The sequence below is a fragment of the Urocampus carinirostris genome, chromosome 7 (genome assembly GCF_059441175.1).
Source record: "Urocampus carinirostris isolate Australia breed hairy pipefish chromosome 7, RoL_Ucar_1.0, whole genome shotgun sequence".
In the NCBI taxonomy this organism is placed as follows: Eukaryota; Metazoa; Chordata; class Actinopteri; order Syngnathiformes; family Syngnathidae; genus Urocampus; species Urocampus carinirostris.
The window spans coordinates 21,729,886-21,756,359 of NC_142355.1; the positions used below are offsets into that span (position 1 = coordinate 21,729,886).

Consider the following 26,474-nt stretch of genomic DNA (forward strand, 5'->3'; position numbering starts at 1 on the left):
TTACCTTATATGTTGCGCCGAATAGCTGATTAGAGAATTAATGCACGAGTTAGGTTTAGATAGTCCAAATGACAGATACATGATAAAATTATTTTTCTCACTTAGCCAGCCTTAACTCCACCTCGACAAGAGCCCTTGTGAAAATCTCCTTTTTTTCCTGATTAGCTACTCCGGCAATGAAAAACCCTTTTTAAAGTTACTTTTCCAGGTAACTACTGCCGTGACTTTTACGATGAAATAATTCAGATACTAACTCAGTTCCTTTTTTGAAAAAGTAGTGAGTAACTACAACTAATTATCCATCCATCCATTATATGCACCGCTTATCCTCAGTAGGGTCGCGCAGGTGCTGGAGCCCATCCCAGCTATCTTCGGGTAGTGGGCAGAGGACACCCTGAACTGGTTGCCAGCCAGTCCTAGGGAACACAGGGACAGACAATTTGCTCGCTCATTCACACATAGGGACAATTTGGACCGGCCAATTAACCTGACATGCATGTTTTTGCAATGTGGGAGGAAACCGGAGTGCCCGGAGGAAACCCACGCAAGCACCGGGAGAATATGCAAACTCCACACAGGAGCTTCGATCTCATGACCTCAGAACTGTGCTCTACACGCGCTAACCACTACTCTGCCGTGCTGCTTGTTTACAACTAATTACTTTTTAAAAATAACCACACCCAACACTGGATACCGAGCCTTTTTTGAGCACCCCTGCCTCCAATTTCTGCTTCCCCAACAAGGGTCCATCAACGTCAAAACTCAACATTTTAGTGCCTAAAATATGTGTGCTGTTTTTATTGTACTTATAACCTAACTCAGGGGTCAATAACCTTTTTGACCCAAAGAGCCATAAAAGCAAAAAATGTTTTAAAAAGAAATTGAGAGAGCCACATCATATATTTTCAGACAAAATTGAAAAAACTGCCAAACACGCTCTCTAGACAAAAGCTAATTCTTCAGCACATTTAATTTCACTGTGTGTCATTTGATGATTGAATCAAATGTATGAAATGATAATAATGCCAAATCCTGTGTCCAAATCAATGTAAATATGCCATTTACAAATTGTCTTCCACCTTCAGTCAAGAGTGTTAAGGGATTTTTTTCCATGAAATTTGTCCTTAATTACGATTTCAAAACAATGTGCATGCAAAGTTCTTTTGTAAAGATGTCACAAAATACTGCAAACGATAAGCATATCGTCATATTCACTTTCGGTGTAGACTGCACTGAGCGAGAGAGAGAGAAGGGAGTGACTGGCGCAATGTGCAGGGATCCGCCCACCTGTACTGCTCACCCAATCATAGTCGTTTGCCAGCGTTTTTATTAATCAGTTTAAATGGTTTCTTATCAAACTTCTGCATTAAGTTGCTTCGGCTTTATATGGACCGAAATCGGGATGAAATCACTTGACATCGGAACACCACAGAGAGATGTGCAATAGTTACATTTTATTTCGGAGCCATACGTACACATGAAAAGAGCCATATATGGCTCCCGAGCCATAGGTTCCCTACCCCTGACCTAACTCAAGGAAGGAAGGGTTTGATTATTCAATGAACGTGACATTTCCAAGCATTAATGATCAGTGTCCAATCGGTATCGATTGATACTGCCTTGGACAACATTTACTCGGATCAAATCGATACCATAATTCCCAGTGTCGCCCACCCCAAGTAGCCACGGGGAGGTGGGCGTGGCTTCTGCATCAGTCTCTGTGACGTCACCTTGGTTTAAAGCGGGCCGCGCTTCAGTCTCAGATGAGCACCCGCGGAGGAGGAGGGGAAAAAAGAGGAGAGAATCAGGAGGAGGAAAAGAAGAGGAGAGAAAGAATAAGGGCACAGCGCATCTTTGAGTGACTCAGGTCCGAACCGAACATGCCGGGCTCGCTTGTTTTTACGGAAGAGCGCGACACCAGTCGGAAATATTTCTTGTATTGAGGGCGACAAGTTTCTGTCCCAGGCGCCATCAAAGAGGGTGAGTTTGGATCCATTTTCTTCATGATAGAAATATCTTGTTCTCACCGCTTATTGCCCGATGTATTTGTTTGTATTTTTGCCCCGAGTTGGGAGTGCTTTATTATTTTCCCTTTTGCGGGTGGCATCAAGCGGATGGCTGTGATAAATTGGGCTTTCTATTTAATTGAGCTGTTGGCGAGCCTATGCTATGGGAAGAGGTGACGTGAGCCAAAGGGAGTTAAAAACCACCAGATAAAAACAGTTTTATCAGCCAGGAGAGCTTTCCAATTTCCAGTCAAATGCATTTTGACGCACGTTGCTGTTTTCCAGTACTTTTTGAAGACAACAAACAAAAATGCATGTATGATAAACACATGTAAGTGTGCCACAAGCTTGCTTTACAAAGAATTGAAGCACCTATCTACTATTCTCCGCGTTCAGCCTCGTTGTCTCTCAAATTGACCATCTATAGATTAGGCCTATAATTACAATTTCTGGCGTCTGGTGAAATATCCAGTCCCGCTTTAAGTGAACTATACTGTCATTTTTTTATCATAGTTTATTATTCATAAAGAATACAACTTAAAAAAAAAGTTTCGCCATACAAAAAAGGATAAAGCTGATGATGATGATGATGAATTGTCTCTTTAGAATTCGATCAAAAGCGCCCACGGGTACTTGTTGATTCACAATGAAGCCGTTAGATGGCAGTAGGGTGCAGGATAACAAAATGGATTCAAACTCCCATTGGACTTTTCATCAAAGTCGAGCATTGTTTAATAATGAAGATGTTACTGCATTGTGGGAGAGTCAAATCAAATCAAGCATGTAGTGGAATATCTGATTATTCACCACGACCAAAAAAAAAGACAAATACATACATACAATATTTAGTATTGTGCAAGTTGCAATGTCCAGAAGCCATTGATCATACGTGTATTGTCTTCCAATAACGTTTAAATTGTGTATCTGATTTTGGACGAATTACTTTTTTTAATTTCTTGATTTTTCCCCCTTCTTTTTTATACATTTTGAAGTCGGCTCCTTCTCAAGGTTTCTTTTCATCCACACGTTGAGGTTTTTAAGTTGTTCTCTCATAATCGTGCCGTGTGCAGCCCTTTCAGACTCTAGGATTAAAGGCTATGCAAATAAATATGACTTGACATTTATTTAAAAAAATGAATACCAGGCCACTAACCTTTTCACCATAAAACAGGAATAAACTATCATCACCCAGTTCCTTCCAGGACACAAAAGCCTCTTGGACGTTTAAGTCCGGTAAAAGTCATACGTCTGGAAATCCTGCTGTGGATCGATACGTGAAACTAGTACTGATAAGTCAACATTTGGGACTGTGGAGGCTTGACATTTCACCAAGGGTGCTCTGCTTCCACTGATTTGTTGATTAAAATAATAGAAAGTATTTTTGTTAATGTGACATTTTAACAGCTGTTGAGTTTGGAAAAGCATATGGTTATATTTATCAAATTGTACGTGTGTTTTTTGACTGGCCCAAAGAAGTCACTACTTTTCACTGATAAAATTTGAACCCTATTGGATGAAGTAAACACAACAATGACCGTTTTAAACAAAAGCTTGAATCCAATTTTAGATGTCCATGTTTAACCTAAATAAAGGCCCAATATCCAAAGTCCCAAAACGATCTCGTGCTTGATGGATTAATAATTCGGGCTCTTTGTTCACAGATTTGAGCCGATCGCAGAGGGGCAAAATGATGTTAGGTTATTGCCAACTCATTCTTCTGTTTGGGAATATCTTAGCATGATAGCTTTGCTGCAAACTGCAGTAATGCAAAATTTGTGAAATGAATTTGGATGTAGAATTAAGATTTTTTTTTGTAGAGGGTTCAAGTCCAGCTACTGCAGCCTCTCCATGTGGAGTTTGCATGTTCTCTCTGTGTCTGCGTGGGTTTCCTCCAGGCACTCCGGTTCCCTCCCACATTCCCTAAAACATGCATGTCAGGTGAATTGTCTTTAGGTATAAATGAGCGATTGTGTCGTCTGTCTCTATGTGCCCTGTAACTGGCTGGCAACCAGTTCAGGGTGTCCCCTGCCCACTGCCGAAGTTGGCTGGGATGGGCTCCAGCACCCCCGCAGCCCTACTGAGGATAAACGGTGCAATAAATCATTGTTTAATTTGAAATTGTAGGCTTGACTGGAAAATGTTCCAGATTTTTTTTTGTGTTTTTTTAATTGAAAAGTTTTTTTTCAACCAGTGTACCATGGGACCTCTTCCAGTGTGCTGCTGGAAATTGCCCAATTTGTTTACATGAAAAAAGGACCCCATTGGTCAGCATGCTTTGCCTTCTTCCAGTGATCTGTCGTGTAAGTGCAACATTCATTCATATCAGTAGGTGACAGATGATCACCGTTTTGTTCTTTATAAATCAATTATATGACATGCTCAGTAGCCTAGATGGTAAGGCGCCCGCTTTGAGACTGGGAGGTCGGTGGTTCGCGCCCCGGCCGAGTCATTCCTAAGACTTAAAAAGTGGTCGGCGGCGCCCTCTGTTGGCTGCGGCTGCATCGGCTCGCTACAACGGGTCAGGTGCAATCGACATTTCGTTCTGTGTACATTGTTACACAGAATGACAATACAAGGAAATTATTATTATTATTATTATTATTATATATGTTTCCTTATCCTCACTGTAAATGTGGAACTGGAGTCGTCCAATTTCGTTGTCACAGCACATCCCATGTTGTAACAATGACAATAAAGGCATATTCTATTCTATTCTATTCTAATTATCAGCTCAAGAGGTAGTAGTACAGACAATATATTCAATAACTCGCTTTGTCTGATGAAGCTGTTAAAGATTGCACTGCAAAAATAATAAAATAAATCAGATGAGGTAAACATTTTGCAGATTAAAATAGTTATTTTCTCGTTTTCCTAAAATCAAACCCAAACAACAACAAAAAACAGAAATATCGGACTAAGCATTTTTTTCACTTTTATATATCTTTATCTATACTTTTGTATTTTTTCTAAAAACTCAAGATAAAATATGGTAAAACTTAAAAAACAGGATAACGATCTAATAAAATTCAAGATTACAGCAAAAAGACCTGTATTACCTTCTGAGCCACGATGACCACTAACCTTAACCCTCATGCCTCATCTTCAAAAAGGTTGGGAAACACTGCAATAGAAGATTTGTGAAAACTCCGCTTGCACTTTGGAAAACAGTGATTCACATTATGGACTGTTTTCTGGCATTTTACACAGCAGACCCTGAACTAAATCATCCTCATGTTTTCCGTCTAATGTGAATTCATGTGTATGCGCATTTGGAGTCATGCGTGCTTGTTGCACACCCTCTGTTGTTCCACATTAATAGCGTATAGAATGGATTGTCTGAAATTGTTGCTGTGTGCTGTGCACTAATGATGCATGGTGTCAAATCCTCAAGACCAATCCATTTGAGACCTAAGAACGCTGAACATGGTTTTAAACACCTCAACATCGCCATAAAGGCTCGAAGTTTGTTGATTTTGTGCTGTGGTTTTTGTTTTTGTTCCTCTGTCTGTCAAACCGCCACAAAAGCAGCAGCTCCGATGACCTTTATCCCGCGAATTAAGCTGTTTTTGCTGGGCACTGACTGATAGCTCTTATTATTTCAGCAAAAAGCCCGGTGAACGCTCAGCAAACGCCCTGCAGCTATAACAAGAGCATTACGAGAAGTTAATGAAATACATGACGGTGGGGCCCACACTTCGCTTGGATTGTGAAAGCTGTGACATTTACATGTTTGCGAAGAAGGGGGGAAATAACGGAGATGATTTAACCTCTCTTCTCTAGTACTCGAGAGCGAACAATATGGAATTGTTAAGACCCATTCTGATGGATTTATTGGCCGAAATTTTCAATGAACATACAAATTGTTAAAAATGTTTAAGTGGATTTTTGCATTTTTTTCCTTTTTTTTCTTTCACTTTCATTATTTGTTTCTGGAATTCACAGAAAAGTTGAGGACATTTACTACAAATTAAAAAAAAAAAAAGACAAAATCAGAGTGCATTGTGGACCATTTGATGGGAAGCTCGTCTCCCACTAAAAGGCCAGGAAAGATATTTTAGTGTGGATTTGGAAAATGGAACACGAAACACTAACAGGTACATCTGGGATCTTGTATTACAAGGCAAGGGAAAGGAGAACTCCCTCTCCAAGATTTAGTACCGCACATTCCTGAGATGTCAAAGGTTGTATGATAAGATAAGGACAGAAGACCAGGGAAAGTCCTGATAAGAAAGTATACAGCTAGTAAACACAACTAAATGACAACAACAACAACAACAACTAAATGAACAATGAACAATATATATATATATATATATATAGAATAGAATAGAATAGAATATGCCTTTATTGTCATTGTTACAACATGGGATGTGCTGTGACAACGAAATTGGACGACTCCAGTTCCACATTTACAGTGAGGATAAGGAAACATATATGTCATATAATTGATTTATATATATATATATATATATATATATATATATATATATATATATATATATATAGTCACAATTGTGTGAGTTTTCCAGTTATATATAATCATCACATCATTGTTTTAATAAATTATGAATATCCATGTATCCAAATGCAGTTATCTATACTGATTTACTTTGTTTCAATGATTCAAATTGTTTAATCAATATACAGTCTCTATGTTGTGGCAGTGCTATGATTTACTGTTGGTCTGTGAGGCCTTGAGCTTTATCAAACCAACCTGCAGGACTCAGTTAGGACAAAGGACATGTTTTTTTTCTATTATTTAATGTTTTGTTTTTGTCATAGCGCACCATGTTCTGCCCCTATGGTTTATATATGATTGTGAGCCATTTTGAAAGGACACTTGTAAAACCACACAGCCTTGTCTGTACTTGAAGGCTCAGAATATTTTATCTGTTTTATTTTACTACAAAATTCAACCAAATTGCTCACGACGGCACTTGTTTTTATCACTTTTGACTCGCAACCCAGATGTTCATTCGCACACGCAGAGGAAGAAAAAGTCTGACCTGATTCATGGATTAAATCAGGTCTGTTCTATTATAGTCTTGATTTAGTCCCAAAGCATAAATAAAATTGGTTTAGCCCGTCTAATGTAGCCCAAATTTAGTCCCAAAGTCGTAATTGGCGCGTTTTTTACCCGTCTTTACTCGTGTATCGAACACACAGAGGAAGAAAAAGTCTGTCATCCTTCATGAGCTAAATCTGGTTTTGTCTGTTGTAGTCTTGATTAGGTCCCTAAATAGACATCCAAAATTGGTTCAGTCCATCTATTGTAGCCCAAATTTAATAAAAGATATTCATTGGCACATTTACTTCGAATACAGTCCATATTTTATGAGTTTATTTTATCTATTTTATTTTTGGGGAAAATTTAATGAAATTGCTCACAACACTGCTTGTCTTACCCGTCTTATCTTGCGACCCAGATGTTGATTTCGAACACAAAAATCCATACTCCTTCATGAGCTAAATCTGGTCTGGTCCTTTACAGTCTTGATTAAGTCCAGAAGTAAAATAGAATTAGCCCTTCTAATGAAGCCCACATTTAGTGCAAAAATAGTGCAGTAATAGGCGCGTTTGCCTCATCCAATATTATAAACAAAATTGTATTATATATCCTTCAGGAGGTTAATCAGGTCTGGTCTGTTACTTAGTCCCAAAATAGACATCTAAAATTCGTTTAGCCTGTCTAATGTAGCCCAAATTTAGTCTAAAAATTGTTACAGTTATTACCTCATCCACTTTATTTAAAATCTTATCACAAAATCCGTCTTTTGCATTTCTGATAAATGTGTTTTCTTAAATTCCGCTTTCCAACCTAATAAAGACACATTTTGGACGTGAGTCCTTTGCATGGCACCAGCATCCTAGGAAATTTTTATTGAATTCAGTTTCGTCTGCATCTGATTACACTCACGAGCGTTTAATTAATAATAGGACAATTGCTGGCGATCGTTTTGGTCAGCCGGCCCTCTGCAAGAAAAAGATTGCCTCGCTCCGATATGCAAGCTGATTTTGGAGATACGGGAGCACTGTTGTGGCGCCGTGTTAATCCAATTTTCCCCAAGGTGCACCTCTGCCAATGCACTCACTGCGCCCTGATGAATGACCTCCTTAGCTCCTCACTTGTTAAAAGACATTCATGTATGTCCCTTGTGGGAAGCCAACGACTTTTTTGCACATGTAAGCATCCACCTGTCACCATCGCCTTGAACATTTTCTTCTTCTGAACTGTCACTTCCAGTCAAGGTCCTTGCATTGCATCTAGTTTCCAGGACGAGATGTAAAAATGAGAAGCGACAAGAGCCAATGCGTGCGCATTGGAGATGTGTTGGTGCTCTGCCGATAAGGCTATCATTCATTGTTAGGCCTTAGACAGCAAAAATCCGCTCTCTATCATCGTCAGGATTTCTACGCCCAGTTACCTGCCGCTTGCACATGTGCACATCAGATAAACAGGTTTTTATCGCTAATTATAATGGAATTAGATAATGTAATCCACTTGGCTAATTTAATCATTTCAAGTCTTTCCAGGGGACAGCTCCGTTGCCCGCGGTTGTTTTTCTTTTTGTGGTCCTCTGGTGTTTTTCAGAAAGAGATTTAAATACTGCTCGTTTCAGGGACTTAATGGTATTCTTGGGTTTATTAGTTGTTTACCGTGGTTTAATTTTTTTCAATACTATACAATGAACTGCTTGCAGAGCTAAATAAACAAGACTTAGAGCCTTTGGCGTTTAAATGATAGCGTGTATTATTCAGCGCCCCCTCTGGTAAAAAATATTCATTCTTTGAAAAATACAATATTAATTTAAATCTTAATTAAAAATACATGGACTATCATATAAATTTGCATTATTTAAAATACTCATGGGTATAGAAATTAGCATGTATTTTACATTACATGAGCACTATATAAAGAGAGCAGACATTATTATCCGCAATCTTGCTTTCACGGGTATCCGAAAAGCTTAAAAAGACTGAAGTAAAATTGTGAGTTTTGGTCACTTTCACTCAGTCCCTGTAGTTTGTTTTATTCCTTGTGTGTTTTAGCACTAGTGTTTTGGTGTCACTCCAACTTACATGTGGTTGTCACATACGACACATACTTCCTCCTTCCGGTGTTTTTTCCCTCCTTGGTGAACCGAATTTTGAGTAATTTGAGTCATTCAAATGCCTTGAAACAATTTGATATGTCGTTTTGCCGTTGGGTAAATACTTGTTGTAGCCAACAGATCGCTTCTATAAATGGCTAAACTGTGACTGGATACTTAAACCTGTAAGACGAATTAAAACAGAATAGTGTAACCATCTATCAATTGATTTTAGGATTGATTTATTCATTGTTTTGTTGGAATACTGATCGATCGACTACTCAAACTAATATGCAAAACAAGCATGTTTGAGGCCCCTCCTTTTAACGGAACACTATGTAATATGTGACCACTAGATGTCGCTGTTTTGTGTCATGCAACCGATAACAAGTTTTACAAAGCACAAAGAAGAATAAGTATTATGGAGACTTAAAGGCACCAAACAGTACCATCCATTCATCCATCATCTGCACCGCTTATCCTCAATAGGGTCGCGGGGGTGCTGGAGCCCATCCCAGCTATCTTCGGGCAGTGGGCATGGGACACCCTGAACAGGGCACACAGAGACAGACAACCCACACGCTCATTCACACCTAGGGACAATTTGGACCGGCCAATTAACCTGACATGCATGTTTTTGGAATATGGGATGAAACCGGAGTGCTCGGAGGAAACCCACGCAAGCACGGGGAGAACATGCAAACCCCACACAAGAAGGTGGTAGCTCATGACTTCAGAACTGTGCCGCACATGTACTAACCACTGCGCTGCCGTGCTGCCCTCCAAACAGTACAATTTTTTTCTTTTTTTTTCTTTTTGGCATCAAATTATGTCAGCTCCCTCTAGGTAAGCCTCATGTTGTGCAAAATGATTACAGATTGCTCGACCTACAAGTATTTTAAAATATACCCATGTATATGATAGTTCATGCATTTTTGCTTATTATTCAAATCAATATTGTTTTTTTTAAATAATTAAAGTTTTTCTTAACACTAAGGAACGATTCTACTACACAATGTCCATTCAACTAAAACCAATACTGAACTGTTGACTAGGTTTTTGCCAGGAATACACAATACATAACAAAAAATTAAATTGCTCCTTCAAAAATACAATAGAATATATATATGTTTAAATTTTTTACATCAGTAGTAATATAATATATATATATCAACACCACATAATCATCAGATTTTGCCCGTGCGTGCATCCAACCTTTGTTGTAGCATACTTTGGTTGAAAATCTTTGTGTTGAGGGAATAACCAAAACGTTTTAGTGCGAAAAAAACCCCAAAATAAAACAAAAATAACAGTTTTTTCAGTATTACACTAGTTTGTAAAAGAAATGCATAGTGAAAAGAAAAAAAATATTGATGTTTGACTCCCCCAAAAGCAAAGAGAATTGTTTTAAAGTAAAAATTGCCTTAGGGGACAAGTCATATTTGACCAGTAGATGTTGCTGTATTGTGTAGTGCAACTGAAAACGAGTGCCACAAAGCATAAGTAAGAATACAAACTACAAAGATCCAAAGTGACCAAACTCCGAGTATTATGGCTTTTTATTCACAACAATATAGTTTTTTTTTTAAGAGTGAGTTTTTCTTTCACTACGCAGATGACACTCATTTATATCTTACAATGGATGAATCCGCCCCACTAAACTGTGGAAATTTGGAGGCCTGCCTCACCGACATAAAAATATGGATGTAACTTAACTTCTTGTGCCTCAGCCCTGAAAAGACCAAAATTTTAGTCATTGGTCAATCTAAATGCCGTGACTTGTTCTCAAAAAATGCTCTGAACATAGACAAATGTAATATCACCCAGAGTGACTCATTTAAAAATGTAGGTGTCTCATTTGACCCCAATCTGTCCTTCCAGTTAAATGATAGGAATATTACTAGAACAGCTTTTTTCCATCTTCGTAACATTGCTAAAATTCGCCCTATGCTGTCCCAGTCCGATTCTGAGATTTTAATTCATGCGTTTGTTACCTCCCGTCTTGATTACTGTAATGCACTACTCTCCGGTCTCCCGAAGTCCAAAATCAAGAGCCTTCGGCTGGTACAAAATGCTGCAGCGGGGCTTTTAACTAAGACAAGAATGTTTGATCACATTACCCTGATTTTAGCTTACCTGCATTGGCTCCCTGTTAGCTTAAGATGTGATTTTAAGGTTCTGTTGATAGTATACAAAATCATACATCGACTTGCTCCCTCATATCTTTTAGATTTAATTTCCTCCTATATTCTGGTCCGAAACCTTTGCTCTGAAAATGCTGGTCTACTAGTGATCCCAAGAGCCAAGAAGAGAATCGCAGGTTCGAGAGCGTTCTCCATTCGGCCCAAATGTTGTGGAATGCTCCGCCCCATGAGATTCGATCTGCAACCTCAGTGGAACTGTTTAAATCTAGGCTTAAAACACACTTCTATTCTATAGCACATGAATGATCTATAATTTCTTTTGACGATACCTGTGTATTAATTGTTTTTACAACAGCCGATGCAGCTTAGTCATCCTGGAAGGGGGATTACCTCATGTGCGGTGCCTTCTCAAGGTTTCTTCATTTTCTTCATGTTGAGGTTTTTGAGTTTTTCCTTGCCCTCATGTTGGTTTCAGATAAAGGGATGGTGTAATAATAGTCTGTAGTTTGCAATAATCAGTGGTCTATGCAGCCCTTTGAGACTCCCTGTGATTAAGGGCGTCAAAAATAAACATGACTTGACTTTACTTCTAGAAGACTCTATATAATACACAAAGTTAAATTCAAATGTATCTGCTTTGACAAACAAATCAATTTTTTCTAAACCTTTCTGCAAAAAAAACAACCAAAAAACTGGAAAAGTTAACTGGAAAAGAGCCATTGCAACTAAAGATTGAATTATCTTTGCAGATGGCAATCTTTTCGCCTTGTTTTGCGATCTCATTAGATGTGATTAAAATGCCGCCGCCAACGAACTTCTTATTTGACAAAAAAGGTTGGATTAAGATGGTCCTATGACGTAAGAAGAGGGGAAAGAATGCCATCTTTTCCCAGCATCCTACAGTGGTGCAGATTTGTCAAGGTCATAAATTAGCGTTAACGTTTTGCCCCTGTCCCCTTTTCATCAAACATTATTTAATGAATATTGAATAATTTATAAGACAAGTTCAGAAAAGACGGAAGGTGAGGATGAACTATAGGAGCCGGCTTGATGAAGTTTTCAAGCTCATCTGATGAAACGTTTAATTAACATGCAGAGCTGACCTGATTTTGAACTGCCCGAGTCAGGTGATGCGTTTGGGTACCGCAGGTGACGCTGGAATTGCCTTTCGCATTAGATATCTTTGGGCGTCATTCACTAGTGTGATGAATGCTTTGCAGTGTGACGGGCAGAATAAGAATTTCTTTGCCAGGCATATTTGGACTTTTTTATCAAAGTGTAGAGACACAACCACTCAATTTTCTCTCAAACTGTGTCCGTCAAAAATGAAGACAGCAATAATTTCTTCGGTCTTACTGTTTTATAAAATCCATTGGAAGAGGGGACACTATTACAAAGAGAGGTGGAGAAAAAGAGAGACAGAAAGAGTAAGAGAAGCAAAAATGAGAAAGACAAGAAAAAAAGAAAGAGAAAAGAGAAAGAAAAAGAGACAGAAAAGAATAAGAGAGAAAGCGAGTAAAACAGAGAGAACATTAAGAGAAAGAAACAGAAAAAAATAGATAAATAAAGAGAGAGAAAATAATTATCTGTAGTATGCAATAGCCTTGCAATGTTCCCTCTAATTTTCCACGGGTCTGAGCGTTCACACAAAGTCGGTGAGCAACGCTTGAAACAACAGTGAGCAACAGCAATCCCAAGTGTGGCAACTAAGTCATTATCAAACATGTCCAAAACTTGACATCACGTTACATTTTGCTGAGTTTCCGGCAATGCAAAAAGATTTTTGCATTATTAATGTATTATTGCAAAGGTTGTATGGCCTACAAACGTCATTTGTTTTTACAAGAATTCTTGCATAAGATTTCAATTTCTTTTTTTTCCTGGTATCTTTTGTCGCATAATACTAATATTTTTGGGGGCTTATTTAGTCGGTTGCACAATACAGAACTGTATTTAATCACATTTTTAGTGGAAGTACAATGTTGGCAACAAGATTGACTTGGTATAGTTGGAAATTATTTTAATGCAACACAAACTTTTTCTTCTATTTCCCTGTTTTCTTTTCAATTTTTTTAATTCCTTTAAAAAAATCTCATTGTGTTTATTTTTTCCTAGCCGTTACTTTTTTATTTTTGTTCTCTATTTACTTTTTTTTCTTTGTTTTGTTTTTCTTCTCTTTTTCTTTCTTGCTTTTTTTTCTGAGTTTTTCCTTCTTTTTTCTCTTCCTTTTGTTTCTTTTTTCTCAGCTTTTCACTACTTTTTCATTTTGGTATCTTTTTCTTTTTTGTTCTATTCCCCCTTCCTTTAAGTCATTTCGTGCATAATTTTACATAATATTTGGTCATATAGGGATGAAAGAAGCAAACACAACCTGAAGAGCCATTTAGGACCCGAAATAGCCGGTTCCTTTTAGTGAGCCGAGCCGAAGAAGCCGGTTCTCGAAAAACTCTACTGACTTTATTCAACTTCGTTCTACTTCGACCTTGACTCCCAAATACCGCATTTAGAACACAACGTCAGGGGAACCCTTGTATTTTTACCTTCATGCACTGTAACGTTGATTTAATTCGCTTCTTAATTAGCAATTTCGAGCCCTGATTTTTGTGAACTGGCTAGATTTTCTTGTGCGCGGAAAAGCTGTGGGTAGTGCGCAATTACGCACACATGCAGCTTAGAGGGAACATTGCGCTGGATAGATTTTCTTGTGCGCTGAGAATGTGCGGGAAGTGCGCGATTGCGCACGCGCGCAGCTTAGAGGGAACATTGCTCTTTGGTCTGTTCAGCCCTTTGAGACACCTTGTAATTAAGGGCGTCACAAACATGACTTCCATCCATCCATCCATTATCTGCACCGCTTATCATCAGTAGGGCCACGGGGGTGCTGGAGCCCATCCCAGCTATCTTCGGGCAGTGGGCAGGGGAGACCCTGAACTGGTTGCCAGCCAATCGTAGGGCACACAGGAACAGACAATTCACTTGCTCATTCAAACCTAGGGAAAATTTGGACCGGCCAATTAACCTAACATGCATGTTTTTGGAATGTGGGAGGAAACCGGAGTGCCCTGAGGAAACCCACGTAAACATGACTTGACTTTCTCAAAGTTTGATGGAAATAAATTAGTGCTTTCTAAAGTTAAACCTTTAACCATGAGTTAAAGGGACAGTTTTTTTTCTTAGTTCCTCCTAGTGTTACAAAGACACTATATTCATTAGAAGACACAATATTGATTTAATTTCTAATAAGCAAAAATACACAATCATGTAAACGTGTATTTTTTTATGTATGAGGTCAAGAAATTTGTACATTACAATTGATGAGTCACACCTAGAGGGAGCTGACATGATCGTCCTTCACCTCGGCTCTAAGGGTACCCCAAAAAAACTTAGTGAAAGGCTAAGGGATAAAACGAGAAGAAAAATTCTGTGGTTTGGTCACTTTAAACCTCCATAGTTTGCATTCTTCCTTGTGCTTTGTAGCACTCGTTTTGGGTTGCAATACACAATACAGCGACATCTAGTGGTCAAATATCACACAGTGTCTCTTGAAAGGTTGGATGGAAATTATTTAGCGCGTTCTAAAGTAGAAACTTTAACTCAGAGTTAAGGTTTTCAGTTAAAGCAGGTTGAAAACCTTTGATGTAAAAGGCAATTAGAAAATAAATAAAATAACTATTCAACGTTTCAATAAAATATTAAAATGCGATCGGAAACACATTCTAAATTATCTTGTGAAACAAATTGTTTTAATGAATAAACAATGGTTTGTAATTCCCTGTTCAATAAAGTGTGCATTTGTATGTAGATGTGTACCTAGTTTGAAAAAAGATTGTACAACAACTTAACAAAATACAATTCAGTATATTCATAATTCGTTTTTTTTCAGTGTAGTTTTAAACTTAAAGCATCCTGCTTTATTGACGTAATTCTAATACATTTTGTGTAGTAAATCGACTTATTCACAGAAAATTACGGACACAAATGCGATACAGATAGCTACAGCAAATCACAAGTGCGAAAAAAAAATGGCTTTCAATAATTTGTTTCCTCTCAGGGTGGTCCATAAGATCAAATAAAACCTATATTTAAAAGAAAACAAAACTTTAGGTACAGCATTGGAAAACTCCACTGCACAACAACCCTTTCTCTAAAATTGTACCAGCAAGTCTGATATAATGATGTTCAAGGCCACTTAGTGCTACAAAATAAAGCACCGCTGAAATAATGAAAAGTTGTATAACCATGAATGAATGAATAAAGTTATATATTACTGATACTTTCAAACACATGAACAGCAATTTCATCATTCATCAAATACATACAACACTTATTTACAAGATCCACCTTTTTTTTTCTTCAAAATTCAGCATGTTTCTCTGAGTCATACCCAAGTGCAGATACTTTTATTTGGGGGCAGAGGGAATTCACAAAAGGAACTCAACACATGGGAGGAGGTAAAAAACAGGTAACAATAAACACAGTCTGCAAAAGACTTACGGTTGGGAAAGTTCAGGATGTCCAGGATAGATCTGCCAAAAGTATACTCTGTCAAGATTTTAGGAGCTTTGATTTGGCTGACAACAATCCAACAGCTTTTGCTGTCTGCACAGTCCTCAAATATTGGGTTCCAGATTAGAGTCAGTGCCAAGTGATGAGCTACAGGTATGGGGTCCTCCAGTTTGTTTGCCTGTAGATGACCTCTGGTGGACGTTGGCATGCTGGATCCTAACGCAGACTCTAGCGCTTTTTTCTTGAATGTTTTCATGCTCCGACTGCTTGTTTCGGCTTTAAACAAGTCCTATGCAGAAGGATATACTGCACCAAAATAACTTTTCGTAAGAAAAAGATGCCTCTTTTATCACTAGATATGTGTCCTTTATTGTCTTTTATAAGCATTCCATAAACACAACTGGAAAAGTTCAGGAAGTCCTGAATAGAACAATGAAAGGTTTACTCAGGCAGGAGATCAGAAAAAAACAATGATCCAACAGCTTTTGCTGACAGCACAGTCCTTAAATATTTGGATTCTAATTACTGTCAAGTAAGGCTGATGAGTAACAAATGTGGGTTCCTCCAGTTCTTTTGCCTGTTGACGGGAGGACGGTGGCATGCACTGTGGCATGCTTGATTCCAAAACAGACATCAGAGCCAGAGTTCCGACTACGCGTTTGTTTTTGAATGCACCACAAGCCCATGGCAAAAGGATATACATGGCTTTTTTGTCACTGAGCGACTTACTTCTGCGGTAGAATTGTATCCACCAAAATAACTTGGACTTTTTAAGAAAATATGCCTATAGTTTAGGGCTTAAAACGGCAAGATTATTTCCTTTTATATCATGAATTAACAGTGAATATCAGCAGTCTCCCTGGGATTTCTTTGCATTTGACTCACAAGGCAGTCGCTTCCTTCCCAACTGTCCATGCAGGCGCACTGCTGCATGATATTTTTGCATAAATGCATCTCTGCCACTCGCTGAGCCTCGCCTCTTCAATCAGCGCGGTGAACTCTGGCCCGTTTCCAAAATCTATTGATGGATTTCCGAGCCATCATCGAGGTCATTTTAGCCCAATAACGCAAAGCTCCCGCTTGCGCTTATTCAGCAGCCATCTACCTCGCATATGTGATCAATGGGCAACTGTCAGGGCGGCGAAAGAAGCACGCCTTAAAGCACATCTGGGATTCGGACAACGAATAACTGGCTGCTCGACGGGGGCGCCGCTTGAATAATACAGTAACCCGGCCGCGAGTCGCGTCTCCTTTGGCCTCACGCTGCCAAGTAAAGCTGGTTTGCTCAGAGTGGGTCGGGGTGTTCGTGACAAGCTGGAACCGACAATAGATCATGTCGGCAACACACAAATCATGCGTTGTGGGAAATTGTCTAAGAATAACCTGCAAAGACTTACAACTTTTCTTCAAATTGACAAACTTTGCCTTATACTTGGGTTTTTTGCTTGGAAATTTAAAAAACACAAGCAAAATGGCCCCGGGCTAAACAAATATTGCATTCGGCTGCTGACAGTAGTCCATAGTCAGAAGTTGCAGTTGCCAATTTGGCCGTCAGAGGTGGTAAGGCCCCATAAAAGTAGACCACATGAAACAGATGTTTATCAATTCTGTTGGGGGTGCCTTGACACATAACCTAGGTAAAGACACTCTAAGAGGCCTAAAGTACCTTCGTGTCAAATTTCCCGAAAATCGATTCAGCTATTTCGGAGCCTTTAAGTCAGAGACATACGCCCACACACACAAATCTGGATTCATATTATAGTTTATCCATATACAATATGTCAAACAAGTGAATGCACCCCTCACGTTTCTGTGGGGATTTCATCATAATGTTTATTACAGCAAGGAAGAAACATCGCTTTGACACACTGAAAGGTAGTCTGTGTAAAGCTTATATAGCAGAGCAATATATTTCCCCTCAACAACTTCAAAATATAGCTATAAATAGCTAAACTCCTTGTAACAAAACTGAGTACATCGTTAAATAAAAGTTCCTGAAGTTCCATTTTTTTGTGTAGCCACCATGATTTAGCAGAACCACTTTAATCCTCCTGGCCATGGATTTCGCCAGAGCCTCTCTAATTGCCACGGGAATGCTCTTCCACTCCTCAAGATCTTTTGCTTCACCACCTTCCGCTTGAGGACACCCCAAAGATTTTCTATTAGATTTAGATCTGGAGACATGCTTGACCAGTCCATCCCCTTTACCCTTAGCCCCTTTAGAAAAGCCTTGGTCATCTTAGCAGCGTATTTGGGGTCATTGTCAGGCTGGAACATTGCCTTGCGACACAGTTTCTGGAAGGAGGGGATCCTTCTCTGAGCCAGTATTCCACTGTACATGCTTGAGTTTATGTTTCCCTTAATTAAATGCAACTCCCCAATTCCAGTTGCACTCATGCAGCCCCAAACCATGACATTCCCAACACCATGCTTGACTTTAGGCAAGACACTAACATGCTTGTACTTTCCACCTGGTTGCCGCCACACATGCTTCTCACCATCTGAGTCAATATATCAATCCAGAGGCTATCTTTCCAGTAATCCAGTAATCAATACCTTTGTTGACAGACTAGTTGTCATTATGTCAAACCAATATTTCTTCAGTCATGTTCTAATAAACATTAGAATGAAATCTCTGCAGAAATGTTAGCGGTGTACTCACTTTTGTGTAAGTCACATGCAAACACACAGATAGCAGGAATCAGTATCAGTGTTTTCAACTATATTTTAATTATGTAAATATTGACGATACAAGATACACCACTCATTTACTTGGGAGAGGAAATTAAAATCTAGGTACAAGTTGTTTTTGGTATCAGTTCCCAAGACCACACAAGAGTGGAGTATTCGTACCAAAAAATGTGATATCAAACATCCCTACTTTAAATTTTCGCAACCTGCAACAAGGCCCAACATCAGTATTGGCTGTCCTTAATACGCTTTTTAATGATTGTAAAATAAAAAGCTATACATACATTATCTTAACTTTTATGTCATTTTAAGCAAAATTATTATTTTGGAGATTATGAGTATTTATTTAAAATATGAGTTGTTTTTTTGAAGGGGAGGAATTTATATACTAGTTGCACAGGATTATCTGTCAAGGATATAGATATTGATACCCATTAAAATATATTAGTATCCCTCTTCATAACTATCACTGACATGGCGCTATTTTAATTGCCTCTGATATATCTAAAACCGATTCAGATGGGTGGGGGTTTCAGCCTTAAGGGCCCGGTCACACAGACATTTACGGCTGAATGACGGCCAGAAATTTCTGCCCTAGAGGCGGACGCAATTGGACGTATTGAGCTCGCTGTTGAATCGTTATGGAGCTGTGCTTGACTCGAGTTCGGGAATTGGCGCGCGGGTGGCAACGAAATTTACTTTTGTCCTGGTTAATTCCTCAGAGCGCGGGTACAATTCCTCAAACGAGCGTAAAGAGGCTCAAACACGACCAGTAATATCCAGTCGTGAAGCATATGCCGCCAGGACGTCATTTGACGCTTTGAGCCCGCAATATACACGAGATAGAGCTGTGCTTTACTCGCGGTCGCAAATTTTCACGTGGTTGGGCGCGTTCAAAACTTTTGAGCAGCTCAAAAGTTTGAGCACGTGTTTAAAACGCGTGCCGCACACGTGGTCAACACGAGTTAATGACGCAGAAATGACGTGCTATGGTCGCGGCCAGGGCGCAGTTACACTTGGGTAGGACGGGGAATTTCAGCGGGTAATCGTGGGTGGAGCATGGTAATAGCATGTTCTGTGCCTGTATCGCGGTGTTATTACGTGAAATTAGCGTGTTACGCGTGTGTGTCAAACGCCTTTCTCTGCGTATAAACAGCGCAAATGCCAAGCGTGCTCGTGACGTCAAAGGGGTGAACATCCCCGTCAGCGTAGTTTCTCTTCATTTCGAATAAATTATTTGGTGCATCTGTTATAGTCGCAGTAAGGCTGTGAAGCTAGGACCTTAACTTTGCCCTTTGGCTGAGATTAAGAATCCCTGCTTTTATGCCTTAATACACATTTTGATTCTGATCGACATTGAATAATGAGTAAATCCTCACTAAATCCTTCAGCCCCACCCCCTCTCAATCATCATTACAACTTGGTCTTAATCCATTTCAGTATCTTGACATATCTTAACTCGATAGTAAAATAAGAATGATGCTATAGCTTGTAAACTTTTCCTCACAAGACTGTGATTTGTACCAACATGTTCTTCTACAGCCCGGTTCCAAAATTAGCGTTCCCCCGCTATTTCAACCATGTTTACATCATCCTATCTCACAATGAAGTAAGGACTGCAATGACGAATATACAATCAAAACCTCTTCATTATTCATTTGTTGGAAATGTAGGACAGATTAAACCGTTCCGTCATTGTTATTATTGTGAACGTAAATTGACGGTAGATCTCCACCCCCCTCGCGTGAACGCGCATTCTCCTGCGCTCCCAACGAATGCGAACGTATTCTATATAAAACACTTATTAAAACTATAAAGCGAGCTAATTATAATAATTGGGAGATCCTAGTCTATATAACGCGTTTATTTAAACCAAAAATTGCGATCTTATTTTACAAAATGCGTTTGTTAACATGGAAGGAAAAGTCACGTGAGGGTGTAGGGCGGTTTGGTTGGTTGTTGTTGGTCTAAACACGGAAATGACCCGCAAATGACGCGATGAGAGGAAGGGGAACAGTCGCCGGCGTCTTTTTTCCGGCCACACCACAGGTCAAAAGCGGGTTGGCCATTTTTGCGCATTTTCCATTGCGGGTAAACACGGGCGAAAAAAAATCCCAAAATTTTAGCCGTCATTCAGCCGCAAATGTCTGTGTGACCGGGCCCTAAGGTTCTGGTGCTAATAAGGAGATGCGACAAAATGTTTTTTTTTTTAATATTCGATTAATCCGAAGATTTTTCTTTCACATCACTGGTCTTTTAAAAAAATGAAATATAATGCTGTGGGTGGTACGGCAGCACAGTTCTGAGGTCACGGGATCAAATCCAGCTACTATCCTTCCTGTGCGGAGTTTGCATGTTCTCCCCATCGTTGCGTAGGTTTCCACTGGGCACTCCGGTTTCCTCCCACATTCCAAATACATGCGTGTTAAGTGGCTGGTACAAATGTGTGTACTCCTATGTGACCAGAATTTAAAGAAAATTCTAGATAAAATCCTTCAGTTTTGCAACTGTTTTTTAAGAGCAAAAAAGGCAAGTATCTTTAAATGTATTGAATTGTGGTTTTTGAGCACGTCTTTGCAAAAACTATCCGGTATACTGTATCAACAACCTCATTAGACAAGATAATTGTATCTGCAGCTTCTCACAACCAAACTAAAATAAAAAACTCTCAGACGTCTCACTGGTGGTGACTGAAGCTTGAAAACACCAACTTAAACATTTAGCAGTGCCAAAAGTGTCAAACTCTTAATGAAAATTGTGCATTATCTTACAAAAGTATTGGACATTATTATTCAAGCTGAATATTTTGAATTGTTCGGAGGAGAAAAGTACGATTTGAATGGTTAAGTCCTTTTTAATGTTCAATTTGCCATATCGAAGACTGGCCATGCATGCAGAACCGAGCTGAATTGAGCTCTTATCTTTTGCTCATTTTTGTAAATGTATTCTGACTAAATAGGCGTATTTTGTTCGAGTGGACTGAAGGACGTTGGAAAGGTCACAGTGGCAACGTGGGAGCGAGGAACTCTTATGCTGATTTTGCTTTAATTTTATAACACTGGCTGCATGATGTATTCCAAAGGAGAACATTTTTAAATATTTAAAGCGCTTTGTCAGTTTTATACATATTGTGGTGGTTTAAATATTTCTGATCAAGCACTAAAAAACAAAAAATAATTGATCGCTACTGATGTCAAGTATTGGGGTTGGGTCGATACTGAACATTTGTCATTTATTGTTATTTTTCTCGTCAGCTACCGATACTCTTATGTACCACAACAATTCTGGAAAGAGTTTCCAAATCATCTACTATGTGTTTGATACAAAATATTATACAGGTAAAATCCAACTTATGACCGAGATCGGTTCTGAACAACCAAATCGTAAATCAGATTAGATGTTACTCTTAATCCAATTATGTCATCTAGTTACTTAGTGGTAGATTGCTGTGTGAGAATGAGATGTCGAGATGCCGGTTGTGAGTCAATATCGTCGTACTTGTTGTCGGTCCGCTACTTGCTGCGGTGCAAGACATTGAATTAAAAAACTTTTCAATCTGCTGGAAAAAATGAGCATCTGACCACCGTGGTCGTAAGTACAGGTGGACGAAACTCGGATGTTACTTATTTACTTTTGTTATTAATTTTATAAACACGTTAGGAAAAAATGTTTATCTATCTTTCTACCCTTTTCATATCCCTCAAGAGGGGTGACTGACAGCAAGACAAACACAATACATACACAAAAACAAAGAAAAGAAAAAAGGAAAAAAAATAAAAAATTGACCAGTTAAAAATTGTTGGCGTACTTGGGGTTAAAGGCCTCAACGTTTCTCCTCCAAACATTGCTGGGAATTGTGGCCAAATAGCTTGATTTTTGTTTCATCTGAACACAGAACTGTCTTCTAGACAGTCTTTTTTTAATACTCCTTGTTTATACTGTTGATATTCTTTAGCTATGATTCATTGTCTTTTGCTGCTGTAACAAAAAAAATCCCCATTGAGGGACAAATAAAAAATTATCTTATCTTTGTCTATTAAGGTGCCGCTTTTAGAGCAAGGGCTTACTTCTTGCACGTCAGCCTCTCAGTCCATGGAGATGCAAAACACACTTGACTGTGGACACTGACACCTGTGTTCCAGCACTTACTTTATACTTACAAAATATTGTTTGCACTATTGCTCTTGGGACCTACAGCAGCTTTAAAATGGCTTGTTCAAGTTAATGATTCACTTTTTCAGATCCATGCTGAGCTCCTTTGACTATCCCATTGTAGCGTTTGTGGGTGTTTGCATCCAAAGAACCCTATTTAAATGGTCCCGGAGAAGTCACCAGCTCTAGTCACTCATAATCACTCACAAGAAGTTAAGAGGCCATGCAAAAGCTCATTTCACGGACACAACTTTCTAAGTCACCAAAATTGCTAATTCGTGTTGCTGTATCTATATTTTTGACCCAGCAGATTTGATCACTTTTTCTGTTACCCCATAATAAAGTCATAAAAGAACCAAACCTCATGGTTGTTTTTTGTGACAAAGAACGATCTGTTCCAAACACTCTGTCAGAGAAAAATCAGAGTTGTAGAAATAACTGGAAACTCAAGAGAGCCTTGACATTATGTTCTTCACACGTGTATGTAAACTTTTGACCACAACTGTACATGTATTTTCAAAACCTACTTTTTCCTTCGTACTCTGAGCGTTTTTCATGTGTACTCGATGCACCGAAGCGACACTTTTCCCCTCGCTCGCTGTCTTCTTCACACACCACTTACCCGGCGACATTTTGCTTCGGCTTCTCGCTTCTCGGACACTGACACAAAATAAATGGAGACGCTCGGAAGAAGACTCGAGGTTCAGAGTTTGAAAGATGTGCGACCGAGGTGCAAAAGCATCAGGGTGTAAAATTACCCTGACAGGCGTGCTGTTGTTTCGGCATCTCATTGTGAGAGGGCGTCACAACTCGCTTGTTCGCTGCCTTCGCTCTTTCTTTGTCATAAAACCGATGACAATGGTTACGAGGAATTCATGTGTTTGTGGTTGCTTTTTGAGACGGTCAGAAGTGCTATGTTTTGAAATGCACCTGAATCTTTTTGCGCCTGGGTGGGGAAGGAGAAAGGTGACCTAACAAGAAACGATGCAAAACCCATACAACTGTAAAGGCCATACATGTCGTCTCTTATGAGCTTTGCCAAGCAAACCACAGTGATTTGTTTTTGGGTGCTTTTCTTGGTTCACAGAAGAGAAATAAATGATTAATTGTTAACACAAAAAAGGAGAGCAGTTTTATTTAAGTTTTTATTTATTTATCATAATTGATTGAATACTCTAAAGCAGGCATGTCCAAAGTTCAGTAGTTACAGCCCATGATCAAATTTTTACAGGCCCCAGGCCTCTGTCATAAAATCCATCCATCCATTATCTGCACCGCTTATCCTCAGTAGGGTCGCGGGGGTGCTGGAGCCCATCCCAGCTATCTTCGGGCAGTGGGCAGGGGACACCCTGAACTATATATATATATATATATATATATATATATATATAAAATAGGTGGCACACCAGTAATGTTGACCGCAGTATTAAATACATTTGTACAAATTAAAAAAAACACCATTCAAACAGATGATGGCAGAAGCCATCTTGCCAAGAGCTTTCTGTGAGGATTTTAGCCCACTCCTTTTCCGACATGCCGAATTTAAATCAATAGACAGTCATCCTTCTTTGACTCATACGATCATTTTAATGGCAATTTTGATTTGCTAATACATACTTTTACCTTGATATGAAGCTCTGTATCAACACATTACCAACGTTTACATGTAACATTGATACAAATCGAAAGAGACAAAATGTAAAATACAGTTTCGTAGTATGTTTTCCAGTTTTTGTTAAGTTAATTTCGCCTCACCGACAGTCAAAAGAAAAGTTGATTGAGAGAGCCGGCACCACGGTGCAGAGGTTCAGGGTTCAAGTCCAGTTACCGCAGCCTCCCCATGTGGAGTTTGCATGTTCTCGCCGTGCAAGCGTGGGTTTCCTTCGGGTACTCCGGTTTCCTCCCGCATTCCAAAAAAACCCATGAATGTCTAGTTAATTGGCCGGTCCAAATTGTCCCTAGGTGTGAATGAGCAAGTTAGCTGTCTGTCTTTATGTGCCCTGTGACTGACTGGCAAGCAGTTCACGGTGTCTCTTGCCCACTGCCTGAAGACAGCTGGGATGGGCTCCAGCACCCCCGCGACCCTACTGAGGATAAGCGGTGCAGATAATGGATCAATGGATGATTGTGAGGGCCGCCGCTTCTGGACAAGTGGAAATTGGAATATTTTTTCACCAAAATCTGAAACAACTGCATCTGCCTTATTTGCCAAAGATATTTTGGATGTTTTCAAAAAATATAATATCAAGAGGCACTGCCAGAAATAATAATAATAATAATAATTTCCTTTTGTATTGTCATTCTTTGTAACAATGTACACAGAACGAAATGTCGATACACCTGACCCGTTGTAGCGAGGCGATGCAGCCGCAGCCAACAGAGGGCGCCGCCATTTTACCAATGTTATAAGTCTTAGGTATGACTCGGCCGAGGCGCGAACCAGCGACCTCCCAGTCTCAAAGCGGGCGCCTTACCATCTAGGCTACTAACATGCTGATTTTAAAATGCTAACTGGGAACGAAAGCTGTGAAAAGGTGAAGCAACTGGATGCTGTTTTAACGGCCCACCAGTGCTTTTTCACGAGAACCTGCGAGTCAAATGAAAAAAACTACAAAGGCGACCTATGAGGTTACAACGCTGATCGCCAAGCACTACAAACCTTTCATGGAGACTGTTCAAAGAATTCCAGGTTGAATAGTCAGCTTACCAAATCGGGCCCGCTTTCTGAAAAGTGTGGACACACCAGTTTAGCCTATTGTTTGCCACAAAGAATTATTTAGCTACTGCCGCAGTGTTGAAACCAATCTTGAAACTTACATCAACAAACACTTGCTTCGTATTAACACAATTGAATAAAGTAATAAATGTTTCATTCATATAGCTAGGGAAAAATGATCAAAGGAAACACCCTGCAGTTTGCAAGAATCACTTGAGTGTCCCTGCAGGGGTTTGACTTTGTAACCATTATCACTGTCAGACATGAGTGCCTTTCTCTTCCAGAAAATATGAAAATAAAGTACACGTGTATTTAAATGCTCTCGCCACATAACAACTGCGCATTTGGAGTCATGTTTGGGACTTGGTTCACATGATTGGATTTGGTCTGGGCAGACAATTTCAGGAGTTGTAGGCGCTTTCCAGACAAATTTCAACATGATACCTAGTGTTCTCTTTTATTGATGTTTACTATGTTTGTGTACTGTTACCCAATGCTAAATCTATTCCTCCCTGGTCATCCTGGAAGGGGGTATTACCACTTGTGAGGCCCCTTCTCAATGTTTCTTTTTTCTTCACGCTGAGGTTTTGAGTTTTTTCTTGCCCGCATGTTAGTTTCAGATCAGGAGATGGTGTAATTGTAACCCTGTGCAGTCCTTTTAGACATTTTTGTGATTAAGGGCTATACAAATACATGTGACTTCACTTAAACCTTTTAAATGACATATGTCTTTATCTTTAACTAACTAGATATGCTGTAAATGAATTCCTGCTTTAAAGGGACATTATGTATTGTAAAGCAACTCCTTGTGGTAAAAGAAAACATTATAAATAAGTATTGATTTGAATCATAGGCAAAAATACATTAACTATCATATAAACGTGAATCTAAAATACTCTTTGAGAAATGAGCATTTTTTTTATTATTTCAATGTATTATTTTTTCTTATCATGTATTATTTTTACAATTTTTTAATTGTTTTGTTTTATAATATGAGCCTCAACTTTGTGACAAATTGAGCAGAAAATTAGAAGAAAAATGGTGCAGTTTGGTCAGTTTGAGTCTCCGTAGTTTGGAATCTTCCTTATGCTCTGTAGCAGTCGTTTACGGGTGCACTACACAATACAGCAAAATTTATTGTTGTAATATTACAAGGTTTCCTTTTGAA

General features: G+C 39.1%; 1 protein-coding gene across 1 annotated transcript in view; it reads left to right on the forward strand.

Moving 5' to 3' along the window:
- Positions 1–1,805: 1,805 nt before the first annotated feature.
- The window catches only part of megf11 (multiple EGF-like-domains 11), a 208,907-nt gene continuing 184,238 nt past the window's right edge, over positions 1,806–26,474 (forward strand). The window contains exon 1 of the mRNA XM_088340142.1: positions 1,806–1,980. The gene's annotated coding sequence lies outside the window, so the exon portion shown is untranslated. The remainder of the gene's footprint in view (positions 1,981–26,474) is intronic.